Genomic DNA, 13,526 nt, shown 5'->3' with positions numbered 1-13,526 from the left:
TGTTCTGCATATGGTGAGTAACCTCGTAGGCAAGAAGGATATTATCTGTGATAAGTCTGCCCGGGACAAAAGCACTTTGATTAGGGGAGATGGTACGCAAATGCAACACACACACATGGAGGGGAGGATCTAGGCAAGATGGGCAGCTTGGAAAATGGGGCCTCTTGGATCTTGGTCAAACGAGAAGAATTTTCTTCTGTCCATTTGTGATTCAATAAAAATATCTTAGAATATTTTGTTGGCTAGTTTTGCCATTATGGCTATTTGCATCGACCGATGCAGAGGCCGAAGGTACTCCCTCTGCTCACTGATAATAATTTGGTTTGTTTTCTTGTAATTAGGAAAAGATTCACGTGGTCCGAACGACACCACGAGGTTGTAACGTAGAAGGTTCAGGAAATTGCGTCGCTACCCGCTTTACAACTGTACCGGGCAAAACTTTTGTCTCGTTTAAGGAAAAGGTAAAATTCAGGAAATTCATGTGTTTCCTACTTGGCGCATTAGCACCTCTCTTTGCTACATGAGGCCTCAAAGTCGTGTGTTCTAAATAGGGCCTCAAAGTCGTAACGTAAAATATTAGGATTTGCATTGCTACCCGCTTTATTAATACGGTGGATAAAGTTTTCGCCTCATTTGAAAAAAGTAAGAAATTCATATTTTATTGAGTTTCGGCGTGTACAATAGAGTGATATTTAGTCATCTCTTGGGGATGCCAGTTAGGATTAGTGACTTGGAAAAGAGAGAGAAATATATAGTCGTCCTCTCTTAGCTAAGGTAAAATAATTATCTCCCTTTTGCCCATTGTAATGTTTTCATCACACATTTTCTGAATTACTTTTACCCATCACATAGTTTTATAGTATTTGCATGCAAACATTAATTGTAATAAATGTTATTAATATATAATCTACTAGTATGTACTAGATAACATTGAACATAGAAGATATGACTTACCAGGTTACACCCATTCCGAGGTGAGTACAGACCTAGGATCTCACTCAAAATTTTGAATTTCAATATAATGTATTTGTGATTTTCATAAAAAATACGTGTACTAGATCTTGTTTCTAAGTCTGACCTGCCCCCGCATTGAGAAAAAACTAGCAACTAAAATTGCAAAAACAACTTCACTGGAATATAGGCGAGTGGCTGAAAGCCTTGAACGCACTACCACTAGAATGGCATCGTAATACCATGAAAGCTCAGAATATATCTCTTCATAGTCGAAGGAGCAATATCTCAGTTTTGGACTATTTTCGTCACACACACACACACACACTTTTCGATATACCTGAAGGTTACATTTATAACCACCTCTTCAAGGAGACGTTTGATTAGTTCTAAATATATATTCTGGTGTATGTACTTGATATCCTCATGATCTAAGAACTTGTCCATATGATCAACACATAAAAATAATACGAACAACCAATGAATATATGTATCATAGTATACCAAATATAAATGTGTTTGTTAGTACCCTTGTTCTTAATGTACTCTTCGATGACACCCTTGTCATAATGACAAAGCCCATGAGCAGGAAAGTTAGTCACCATTCAACACATAAGCTAGTCTTATAGGCGTGACTAGGAACCATTCGTTTATTTGTTTCTCTTCACGTGTATATAAGTTTTCCTATGAATCTCATATTGAAGACACGTAACAGTTATAGCATAATGGAACAAAAATTAATCATAAGCATGCGGATAAATAATAACAACTATTATTGCCTCTAGAGCGTAACTCCTTTAGGGTGACCATGTACCGCTCACGTCACCACTCTAGCATGGGCCGCGTCACCGGAAAAAACACCGTGATTTTTTTTTCCCTAAATGCATCTCCACAGAGGAACCGGGTTGAGGGAGAATGCCATGGTTCTTACCTCTGGACATACAGTTGCGAAAGATCAATGAAGCATGTCTGTCGAGGCAGTTTAGTCCTTGTATTGTATGTCCCACACCCGGCTCCGGCAAACTTTTCACCAATGATGTCACCATATTCACTAGAATACCAATTCTTTGGGACTCCAAGCGCAAAGTGATGTAGTAAGCGCTTCTTCCCCACAAGGGTGACTCAAGAGTTTACATCGAACTCTGAGGAAAATTCCAGTAGGAACTATACTTCTTTTTCCTCTTATAACAACCTACAAAACAAAGCAGTGGTGCCTTGTGTCCCAATTTCACCATGTGATTGTCAAGCACAAGGTTTCTTATTAGAATAAAAATAAACAAATGCGTGTAAAAGAAGTAAAAGTTGTTTCTTATGATTAAAAATGGACTAGGGTTCATGGGTTCACTTGTATACTCTCTTATAAAAATGATGTACTCAAATAGGCTCCAAGCTTCGATGCTACAACCTTCCTTTCAATGTTTTTGTTTCGTAGTTCATCGTGCTCTCAGATTGTGATCGAGACAATTTTTATAGATAGTTTTAGGTCAAGACGAAGGGATCGACACGAAGATGGACGACAACGGAGCCACGAGGAGCCATATGGTGTTCACGACGTGGCCAACCATACCTTGGCCCTCTGGCCAGCCCAGGTAAAACTTAGGCCCTTTTAAGTTCGTGAAGGTCAATAAAGTCAAAAAAACGAGAATAGGGTTTTTTCTACCTTGGAGGATTATAATACAAATAAAAGAGATATTATAGGAAAATGATGTAGAAGTCATGATTGTTGTCACTCAAATCATGATTATACCACCTTATATGAATGAATAATGATGTAGTACAATAAACTACAAAGAACATGGATGCATTTTAGATGGATCAGCATCTCCAAGCTTAACCAATGCTTGTCCTCGAGCATAAATGTGATAACTAAATAGGTTATCTAGTTTTTTGTGAATATAAACGCAATGTAGAAGTCATGATTGTTGTCACTCAAAATATAATGGTTTACTGATAAATAAATAACATAAAGCAACCATCATATGAAGTAAAATAAACATAAATCTCAATCATGCACAAGAGTCAAGTATCTTGCATAATAGTGAATGAACAAGTAATATGGATAATAAAGCAAGCTTGGATGCAAGATATAAATAATTTATAAGAAGCTTGTGCATTTAATAATTGATCCTAACATTGGTCATAGAATATATATTTTAATAAACTTTGTTTCTTTCACTCTAGAAAGAAGTAGAAAGTAAGTAGAGAGTAAGTAGAAAGTAAGTAGGGATTTCAACATGGCAAAGACATCTATATTCCAAATCTTTATACTTGAAGGCAAGCTTAACATCATGATTCATCATAGTGTTAGGTTCCATTTCCTCTACCATTAGCATCTTTCAATTATTGAAACAAAATTAAAGTATTCAACATATGTATAGTATTTTGTAGAAAAATACATTGATATGTTTTATGCCCCTTTAAGGTGACTACTGGCTCCCACATGCATACTGGTCGTGACATCATTGCACATAGTCTTATACAAGATGATATCACCAATGAAACTCTAATTCCCAATGCCCCTTTGTACGAGGAGCCACCCAAAATGTGTTTCTAGCAAGGAGAACTATTCATAATCCAATGACATGACCAAGCATATTTGCAAGATTTGAGGTTTTTAAAACCCTTTTGATGAAAACTTTCACCATGTAAGCATAGCTTTGATTCGCACAGAGTTATGTCAAATATATCATATACACTTTCCCAACTAGAACTTATTCACTGTTCGTCTTCACCGTCCAAAAATTTATTAAGAGCCACCTTACAAATGACATGACAATCAATAATTTTTGAGTTGAAAACGTCCCCTATGACAGCATGGATTATGTTAACAACCAACAAATATGTCAAAAAAATACAAATACTCTTCCTTCCTATGTCAAATTCATAATTTTTAGTTGTGCCTTCAAGTTCATGTTCACCCACAACTATTTCTTCATGCAAAGCATATACAAAAGCATAAACGATTTGGAGTCTATATAAAGTGTCCCATGATAAACATGCTTGGAATAACTTGGTTTAAGGTAATTGGATGTACATGATTTGCTTCAATTTTGTAGAAAGGCTAGCAACAGGGATAATGTCGAGCACTAAGAAAAAGCATGCAAGAGTGTCCATAGTACTACTCATTTCCTAACTTGAAATATAAACTTAAAATTAAACATAAAAAGGTAAATGAGTGCTACTACTATATGTGACACTTGCAAGATATCATGAACAAGAATAAAACACAACACAAAGTGTAAGACTACTAATAACTTTCTCATATGTAACGATTCATCCCTTCATCTTTCTTTAGTAGCATCCAAACTAAAACTTCATTTTATTCCAGTGGCTAAATGATAACAATAAGTAAATATAAATGTGGTGGTATTTTTATTCCAAAGAAATATTGCCAAACAATACTTAAAAACTAAAACTAGATAGACGCTCTAAGTTTTTACGATACTTGTATGTTGCTCGAAAAACAAAGTTAAGATGTTTACAAACCGAGAGTGTGTAGCTACAGTGGGGTTCCTTGGGCATACCCAATCTTATGGTTTTCACCATCCTTAGATTTCTCCTTACTTGTTGTTCCTCTATTCCCTGTCAAAATAGTTCAACACAAACTTTCTACATTTATTTTTCTGCTGGGTGACATTAGTAGTATAGAGATAAATTCAAAGCTGCTATACAAACTCCAAATGTATTAGGATCTCATATGTCCAGTTAGTTTCTTAAGTGGACAACATCCCGGAAAGTGTCTTTGGCACATGAGCACCAGTGCTCCTGTTTTCTAAAAATCATATTTTTTGAATTCCAAAAAAATTGATATTAAATACTCACATACATAGAAACATTTCGAAGATACGGTGTGAATTTTGTAGAAAAATATGTTGTATTTTGAGCTACACAAAAAAGACAAATTTCTGACAAATATATGCCACTATACGTAGCAATAAATTTGTTTTTTTCCTGTAGCTCAAAATACAATGCAATCTCTAACAAAACTTTGCACGAGTATTCATGACATATATATGTGTTCACGGAATAAATGTGACGATTTTTTGAAACATAGATATACAGTTTTTAAATATTTTAAAAATCAGGAGCACTGGTGCTCATGTGCACCAAATTTGCTTCCACAACATCCAAAATATTCTAAAATAAAAATAATCAAGGAGCTCAAAGAAACTACTTTTGCATCATAGGACAGAACCTATCCAGAAAACATATGCTGGAAAACGTAATTATTTCGACCACTTAGGAGTGTCATTATTTTTTTCCTAATTTTTGTGTATACAAAGGGTGGATATTTTTAACTAAATTGAAAATTTCAGCCCCATCGAAGTTACGAATAAAAAGTGAAAAATAATTTTGTGAACAACAGCGTGCAGAAATCTACAACTCCACATAACTATTATCAACTTCTGAATCTAAAATGGGTAAAACTTAACACTTTATTAAAAACTCCACATGTTGAATAGGCTGTTGATGGTCATAAATCATCTATTTTTGGTAGCTGCAACTTATATTATTTAGAAGTTAAGGTCAACATATTCTGATTGTGCGTAGCGAGCGAAACCAGTAAAGGAAAAAAAACTGACTGTGTGTTAGAGCATCTCCACCGGTGCCCCCGATAGCAGTCCCGATAGCGATTTGGGGGCCGGGAGCGAAAATGGGCTCGCATCAGCGCGCCCCAAATGGCGTCGGCAATTTTCGAACCCAATAAAATCACCGGCAACCCGTGCCGGCCCCTTCGTCAAGGGCGCGAATCGGACGCGCCGGCGCCTCGTGAGGCTGAAAATTTTGGGTGTGGGAGCCGCCCGCCACACATACCAAAAGTCGACGCCAGCGGGGAGTGGCGGGGCCGACGCGTCAGCGGCTCATTCAATTTTAACCTAACCGTCGCCTACCTCGTGACGGGAGTTATTGGGGCGCAGCGGCGGTGCAGTTTCCGTAGACGCACAGCGAACCGTCCCGTCGCGCGCGCCTTGCTCTTAGTGCCGCCATTAATGAGCGCCACCGCTCCCCCGCCTCCCTCCGGCCTATAAAAAGGGCTTCCTCTCATCGTCCCTCTCACACACAAACCCTAGCGCCTCTCTCCCCAACCCTAGCTGCCACCATCTGAAAAGACGACGCCATGTCTGGTCGAGGCCGAGGTCGCGACCGTGGTCGTGGCTGTGACCGCGGCAGAGCTGCACGCACGCTGTCGCCTGCGACGCCGTCGTCTTCATCGTCGGACATGTACGAGGAGGGGCCGTGCTGTTCGAGTTCGTCCTCGTCCTCAAGGGCGACCCACACGTCATCCACAGGCTGTCGGACACCTTCGCCGACTTTGTCGCCGGTGATGAGCGCCCGGGCTCGCTGCATCTACGGGAGGCTGCCTGTGGCTTCTGCATGTGGATCGTGGACGTGATGTACGACGCGCGCGGCAAGATGTACCTCCACATCGGCTGGGAGAAGTTCGCGCGCTACCACCGCCTCCAAGCCGGCTTCGTGCTCATGTTCTCCTACTTTGGCGAGAGGGACATGACCGTCAAGGTGTTGGACGAGACGTGTTGCCACCGCCACTATCATGGCGACATCACCGAGGAGGACGACGACTGAGTGTTGTTTCTTTGCACCGAATATCGGAACGCATGTTTTTAAATCTTCTTCCTCGAAAAAACCAACAGAGCTACCCTCACTAGCTAGATTTTCAGTTTGGGTGAGTAGGTGTGCCCTCGAGTGTTCTTTATTGGCAACGAACACACGAAACTTGCGATGACCGACCTAGTTAGGTTTAGTTCTTTTTGCAATGTTTTATATTTGTGTCAACCAAGGTTCAAACCATGTATTAGTTTGTGGAAAACCATGTTCTATATCTTCATGTAAACCACGTTCCCAATTATGTATTAGTTTGCGAAATGAAATATTTTTTATTCAATTTTTATACATTTATTTATGATTTTAATTTAAAACATCTACCGAGATCGCAGGTTTGGGGGCGTCCGTGTAGGAACAGCCCCCCAATAGAAGATGCAGTGCCGGTGTTCCCTAAACGGAGGTACCGGCGCCCCTAACAGTATCTATTTAGAGGCTGTCGGTGGAGATGCTCTAATATGCGACTTTGCGATGAAACATTGGTTTTGCTCCCTGCCGCTGGCATCGGAGCAGTAACGTATGGAGACTGAAGAGAGGGCAATGGCAGCATGGTCATCTTTTACAAACTGTCCGCATCATTTCCCCGTAAATGCAGCGCAGAATCGCCAGCATGCATCCGTTTGCAGAGATCCTATGGACGAATAAAGCTAAAACCTACACGGCTACACGGTCAGAAAATACGTGACAATCTGATCAGCGATTCCGGAAGCACTAAACCGTAGAAAGATGGTAGTGGAGCACCAGCTTCCCCACACAAGCACCAGAACACACACACATCTAGTCGGGATACATGTCCCAATCCCTAGTCAAGGTCATGGAGCATGTTCATGATCATCGTTTAGGCCAGCCGCTTACCGACGGCCGACGGAACTTCGGCTAGTTTCTTTGCTTGTGTTTTTTTTTTTTTTTTTTTTTTTTTTTGCGTGGGACTTCAGAAACATTGGTTTTATTCCCTGTCGCTGGCATCGGAGCAGTAACCCATAAACACCAAAGAGAGGGCACTCATCTTTTACAAACTGTCCGCATTTTTTTTTTGAACAAAGAAGTGGACCATATATATTAGCGAAGCACGTGGCAGGTATAATTTTCATACAGACCCTTCACATCACTTGTCCTAAAGAACCAAGTATTTGAAGATAAGGCCTGCACTTTTGCAAGAAACACCCTAACAAGAAAGCTGAAAAAGCAATCAGGACCTTGGGCATCTCTGCCACCAGCCGCCGGCGTCCTCAAGGCGTTGCCGCCGAGGAGCAGGGCGAGAGTACTCGAGCGCCCCCTTCCGGCGAGCGACCGTCGTCGCTGGCTACCTTGATGCTTCCGGGGACGAACCACTTGGCAGCATCCAGGCGTCGAGTTCTAGCAGACGACAGAGAGTAACCTCTGATCGGAGGTTGTAGATTGGCCACCATGGCCAAGGATAGCCATGGCAAGAATGCCACCGGCATGGAAGCACTTGTTGAGGAAGATCCACCATCGAAGACGCGGAGACGAAGAGCACCTGCACCATCCACCTCGAATAGCACATGGATCCTCCGCTCCTCCTAGAAGACGCCGAAGTACAGCATACTGCTGCTCCCCTTCTCCCCTCGCCGCCATGGCCGGCCAGAGAAGGGCGATACTTGCAGCGGCACCATTTCTTCCCCTCCCGCCACCACGGCCGACCAGGGAAGATGCAGGTGCTTGCAGCAGCAAGCTGAGCTCAGCAGGAAGGGCTTTATTGATGGAGACTGCGGCTCCCGCCGATTGATTCACCTCCAGCCGCCGGAGCTGAATAGATCGAGCATAGAACCCTAGGCATCTACCGATCTGTCCGAACAGATCGGAGATTCTGCTCCAAACTACGGGCATATAGCCCAGAACCCTCCTAGCTACTATCCTATACAGGGGCCGGTCTCCATCCCTCCAACCCCTCCGGCCGGCGAGGCCGCTGGAGAAGGTGGAGGAAGGAGCCGGGAGCGACTTTGCGTCTCTCAAGGGAGGAGAGGAGGAGAGCGGTGCGGGGTGGGGAAAGTGAGCGGTCCATGTTCCAGCTAGTCAACCGGCTTTGATTGATTTAACTGTCCGCATTATTTTCCCGTATATGCAGCGCTGAATCGCCAGCATCCGTTGGAGATATCCTATAGATGGCTAAAGCTAAAACCTACACGGCTACACGGTCAGAAAATACGTTACAATCTACGTTTATAAGGGTATTTGTACGTACGTGTTTGTGAGTATCTGCGTTGCACTTTGTTCTCAAAGAAAATAAGTTACAATCTGATTAGGCGCTTCCGGAAGCAAAGATGGCAGTGATCGTGTAGTGGTAGTTGAGCACTGATGACCCACAAGTATAGGGGATCGCAACAGTCTTCGCGGGAAGTAAAACCCAATTTATTGATTCGACACAAGGGGAGCCAAAGAATACTTGAAAGACTTAACAGCGGAGTTGTCAATTCAGCTGCACCTGGAAACAGACTTGCTCGCAGGAGTTTATCAGTAGTAACAGTTTTATAGCAGTAGCAGTAGTGAAATATCAGCAGCAGTGTAACAAAGATAACAGTAGTGATTACAGTAAACAACATGATTGAAATATTGTATGCACAGGGATGGATGAACGGGCGTTGCATGGATGAGAGAACTCATGTAACAATCAAAGTAGGGTATTTGCAGATAGTGATAAAACAGTATCCAAGTACTAAACAATCCATAGGCATGTGTTCCATATTTAGTCGTACGTGCTCGCAATGAGAAACTTGCACAACATCTTTTGTCCTACCAGCCGGTGGCAGCCGGGCCTCTAGGGAATCTACTGGAAATTAAGGTACTCCTTTTAATAGAGCACCGGAGCAAAGCATTAACACTCCGTGAACACATGTGATCCTCACATCACCGCCTTCCCCTTCGGTTGTCCCAATTTCTGTCACTTTGGGGCATCGGGTTCCGGACAGCGACATGTGTATAGAACTTGCAGGTAAGATCACAAAACAATGAATATTATCATGAAACAATAACATGTTCAGATCTGAGATCATGGCACTCGGGCCCTAGTGATAAGCATAACAAGTTGCAACAATATCATCAAAGTACCAATTACGTACACTAGGCACTATGCCCTAACAATCTTATGCTATTATGCTATTACATGACCAATCTCATCCAATCCCTACCATCCCCTTCAGCCTACAGCGGGGGAATTACTCACACATGGATGGGGGGAAACATGGCTGGTCGATGGAGAGGCGTCGGTGGTGATGATGGCGATGATCTCCTCCAATTCCCCGTCCCGGCGGAGTGCCAGAACGGAGTTTCTGGTCCCGAGACGGAGTTTCGCGATGGCGGCGGTGTTCTGGATGGCTTCTGGCGATTTCGTCTTACCCCCGTGCGTTTTTAGGTCGAAGACCTTAAGTAGTCCAGAGGGGGGCGTCTGGGGCCGCCCGAGGCGTCGCCACCATAGGGCGGCGCAGCCCAGGGGCCCACCGCACCGCCTTATGGGTTGGCGCCTCGGGGCCCCCCTCCTTCTGGTCTTCTGGCTCCGTGAGTTTTCTGGGAAAATAGGCCCTTTGACATTAATCCCAGGGATTTTCCTGAAAGTTGAGTTTCTGCACAAAAACGAGACATCAGGGCAATTCTGCTGAAAACAGCGTTAGTCCGTGTTAGTTGTATCCAAAATACACAAATTAGAGGCAAAACAATAGCAAAAGTGTTCGGAAAAGTAGATACGTTTTGGACGTATCAACTCCCCCCAAGTTTAGCTTATTGCTTGTCCTCAAGCAATTCAGTTAACAACTGGGTGTGATAAAAGAACTTTCACGAACACATTTGTTCATATGATGTAAATATTCTCATGATATGGACAAGTACTTAGGCAATTCATAATAAGATACATGCAAATAAAGTCATCTAATAGCTATGTCAATCATGGAAAAAGTACCAACAAATTAATAATAAGCATCATGAATCATGTCTATCAGCAGGATTGTAATGTTCATAAAAGGATATGATAAAGTGGTATCTCGCTTGCCCGTGTTTGTACAGCAAAACATAAATGCTCGGGCACCTTTGAAGTTCATGGAAAGACTAGAAGTAGAGATTGTCAAAGATAAAAGCATCAAAGTTATACCACAGTTAATCACATTTTGGGACAGGCATATTATACTAAGAATGACAGTTGTGCTCTCAAGAAAGTGCTCAAAGAAAGGATGGTGACTCAACATAAAAGTAAAAGATTGACCCTTCGTAGAGGGAAGCAGGGATCAACATGCGCTAGAGCTTTTCATTTTTAAATCAGGAGTAAAATTATTTTGAGAGGTGTTTTTTGTTGTCAACGAATGGTAATGGGTACTCCAACTACCTCGTCAACCAGACTTTCAAGAGCGGCTCCCATGAAGGACGTTATCTCTACCAGCAAGGTAGATCATCCCTCTTCTCTTTTGTTTACACACGTATTTTAGTTTTATTATGGGTGACACTCCCCCAACCTTTGCTTACACAAGCCATGGTTAACCGAATCCTCGGGTGCCTTCCAACATTCTCATACCATGAAGGAGTGTCTATTTGCAAAATTAAGTTGCTTACTAATGAATCAGGGCAAAACATGTGAAGAGAATTATTAATGAAGTTTGATTAATTGGGGCTGGGAACCCCGTTGCCAGCTCTTTTTGCAAAATTATTGGATAAGCGGATGTGCCACTAGTTCATTATGAAAGTCTGTCAAGAGTAAATGATAAGGTTGAAAGATAAACACCACATACTTCCTCATGAGCTATAAAACATCGACATAAATTGAGAAGCACTTTGAAGGTTTAAAGGTAGCGCATGAGAATTTACTTGGAATGGTTTGAAATGCCATGCATAGGTATTTATGGTGGACACTTTGGAATAACTTGGTTTTCAGGGGTTTGGAAGCACGAGCAGCGTTTCCGCTCAGTACAAGTGAAGGCTAGCAATAGACTGGGAAGCGACAATCAAGAGAGCAGTAACTGTCATAATCATGCTTGCGGCAAAATAAATTAACGGAGGCATAAAAGTGATACAAGAACTCTGAGGCAAAGTAAATCATCGAGGCTTAATTGACTTTTGTTCAGTCATATGCATGTGTGAGCATGTGCCAAGTCGATTCAAGTGAACTAGATGATACCCCGCGCGTTGCTGCGGGATACTTATGTGAACAAAAAGTACATAATTGAACTGATTTTATTCGTAAGAATCACTATTTGACAAATCTCATACACTGAAATGCTCTTATTCATAAGAAGCATGGATTGCCAAATTCAAACACATGTACATATTCCTCTGACCGAATTCAGTGGACGTTGATCCACTACTTCCCACTTGTGTGTAGAAAGGAGGTAAAGATGTACCAAATCTTTGGTAGCACGGCAGTTTTTTTTCAGTACCAGCCATGCCGCTGGACAGTTCAACACGGGAACATGTCTTACTCTGAATCTCTCAGTAAGTGAAGATCCTCAGCTTAATATATTTGTTAACCAATGTTTAGCCTGCATCTCAATCATAGAAACAGACATTAGAACGAAACTAAAGTAATTCAGTGTGTCCAAGGAGATTAATAGACATAAGATTAGTCGATGAAATCAGTGCCTTAAAGGCCTTCAGAAATTCAGATTACATAATAAGAAAAATACATGTTGATATCTGATTGGATACTTCCTATTATTCTACTTCTATGGATAAAGATAAATCGAGTAATTGCCCTGAACAATTCGTTTAGAAATGCTGAAATACTACATTATAAAACATGCAGTTATTCCAAAAGGGCAAAAGAGATCGGTACAATAGTACAACATATTAACAGAGTGTTTCAAGAAGACTCTTACCGGAGAATTAGCCACCTAAAATCCAAATAATATGCTGAAATCAAATGAAATTTCTCGGTTATATTATCTTATGGGAATTCCAATTGTCAGTTTCACAAACAAAGAATGGAAGGACCCGGACTCCACCAGGATGCAGATGGCCAGCCGGAATTCTAGAGGACTTAAACATATTGGAACCTGTGTATGGGAAACCATTGGAGAAGAGCAAAAGGTTCAGATCCGATACTATCTTTGAGAGGGGCGGTTAAGACAGTAGAGGGCCTCTAGCCTTGCTTTTCCACCGTCTGCATGATTATGTGCATCAATGCGCTTGGTTGATCCTAGATAGTTCCCTCATCCATCCTCATGTGTCTCGTCCTGGAATAACAACTCCCCTTGTCCCAACTGATTGATCAACGTGGGAAGGAGATTAGATATGCCTACCGATGGATAAAGGCGATTTGTAGTGTCAGCAGATCGAGTTACCAATGAACCCAAGGAAATCTTCAGCGACCAAACTGAGAATAAATACGAAGAAATCGGGAAGGCCTGAGGTAGCAACGGATTGAATCCAGTGAAATCGTGAGGGCCTAAGGTAGCAGTAGATGAATCCAATTAAATCGTGATGAACCTGCCCAGGTAAGGAAGCAATATTGAGGGGTTGTGAAAAAATAGAGTAGGAATTAGGATCAAGAGCACCTAGATACCAGCGTGTAGGCCGCTGGCGCTGGGCGTGGTGACAACGTCTGCTTGTTGTGGATGTGGATTGCAGTAGGGCTGCAGCTGCAGGGCATGCTTATTAATCTGGATGCAATGGCGGTGGTGTATGAGCTCCATTGAGCAGTTTCTAGTGGTTCAATGGTCGGATTTATAGCTATTATGATGAGTATTAAGTCCGTGGGGAGGAGGACGGACGTTGGCGGCGGCAGAGGAAGAGAGTATCAGCGGTCAGCAATTGTTTTTTTTAGTACGAAGGAAGTCGGTCCATCGAGCGAGTCGATCAAAGTAACAAATGAAACGACTGGGCCATCGAGCCACCGAAGGAACCCATATCTTTAGCCCATGTTGGTCCGAAGCGAGGCCATGCGACGCTAGCTCATATCAACGGTTCATGGGCTGCCTTCGGTCCGCCCATCTGGTGGACGCACGTGGTTCTGGCGA

At 42.3% G+C, this 13,526-nt stretch overlaps 1 long non-coding RNA gene across 1 annotated transcript; it reads right to left on the bottom strand.

Moving 5' to 3' along the window:
* Window positions 1-11,734: 11,734 nt before the first annotated feature.
* Window positions 11,735-13,289, bottom strand: LOC127338718 (uncharacterized). The gene is made up of 4 exons (XR_007874475.1): window positions 13,073-13,289; window positions 12,810-12,996; window positions 12,387-12,743; window positions 11,735-12,050 (listed from the first exon to the last, which is right to left on the bottom strand). It is a non-coding gene; the product is annotated as an uncharacterized lncRNA (long non-coding RNA).
* Between the last annotated feature and the right edge of the window lie 237 nt (window positions 13,290-13,526).

This window comes from Lolium perenne, chromosome 3 (assembly GCF_019359855.2).
Source record: "Lolium perenne isolate Kyuss_39 chromosome 3, Kyuss_2.0, whole genome shotgun sequence".
Taxonomy (NCBI): Eukaryota; Viridiplantae; Streptophyta; class Magnoliopsida; order Poales; family Poaceae; genus Lolium; species Lolium perenne.
Note: the sequence above shows the minus strand (reverse complement) of the source record. Positions and strands in the feature narration are given on the sequence as shown.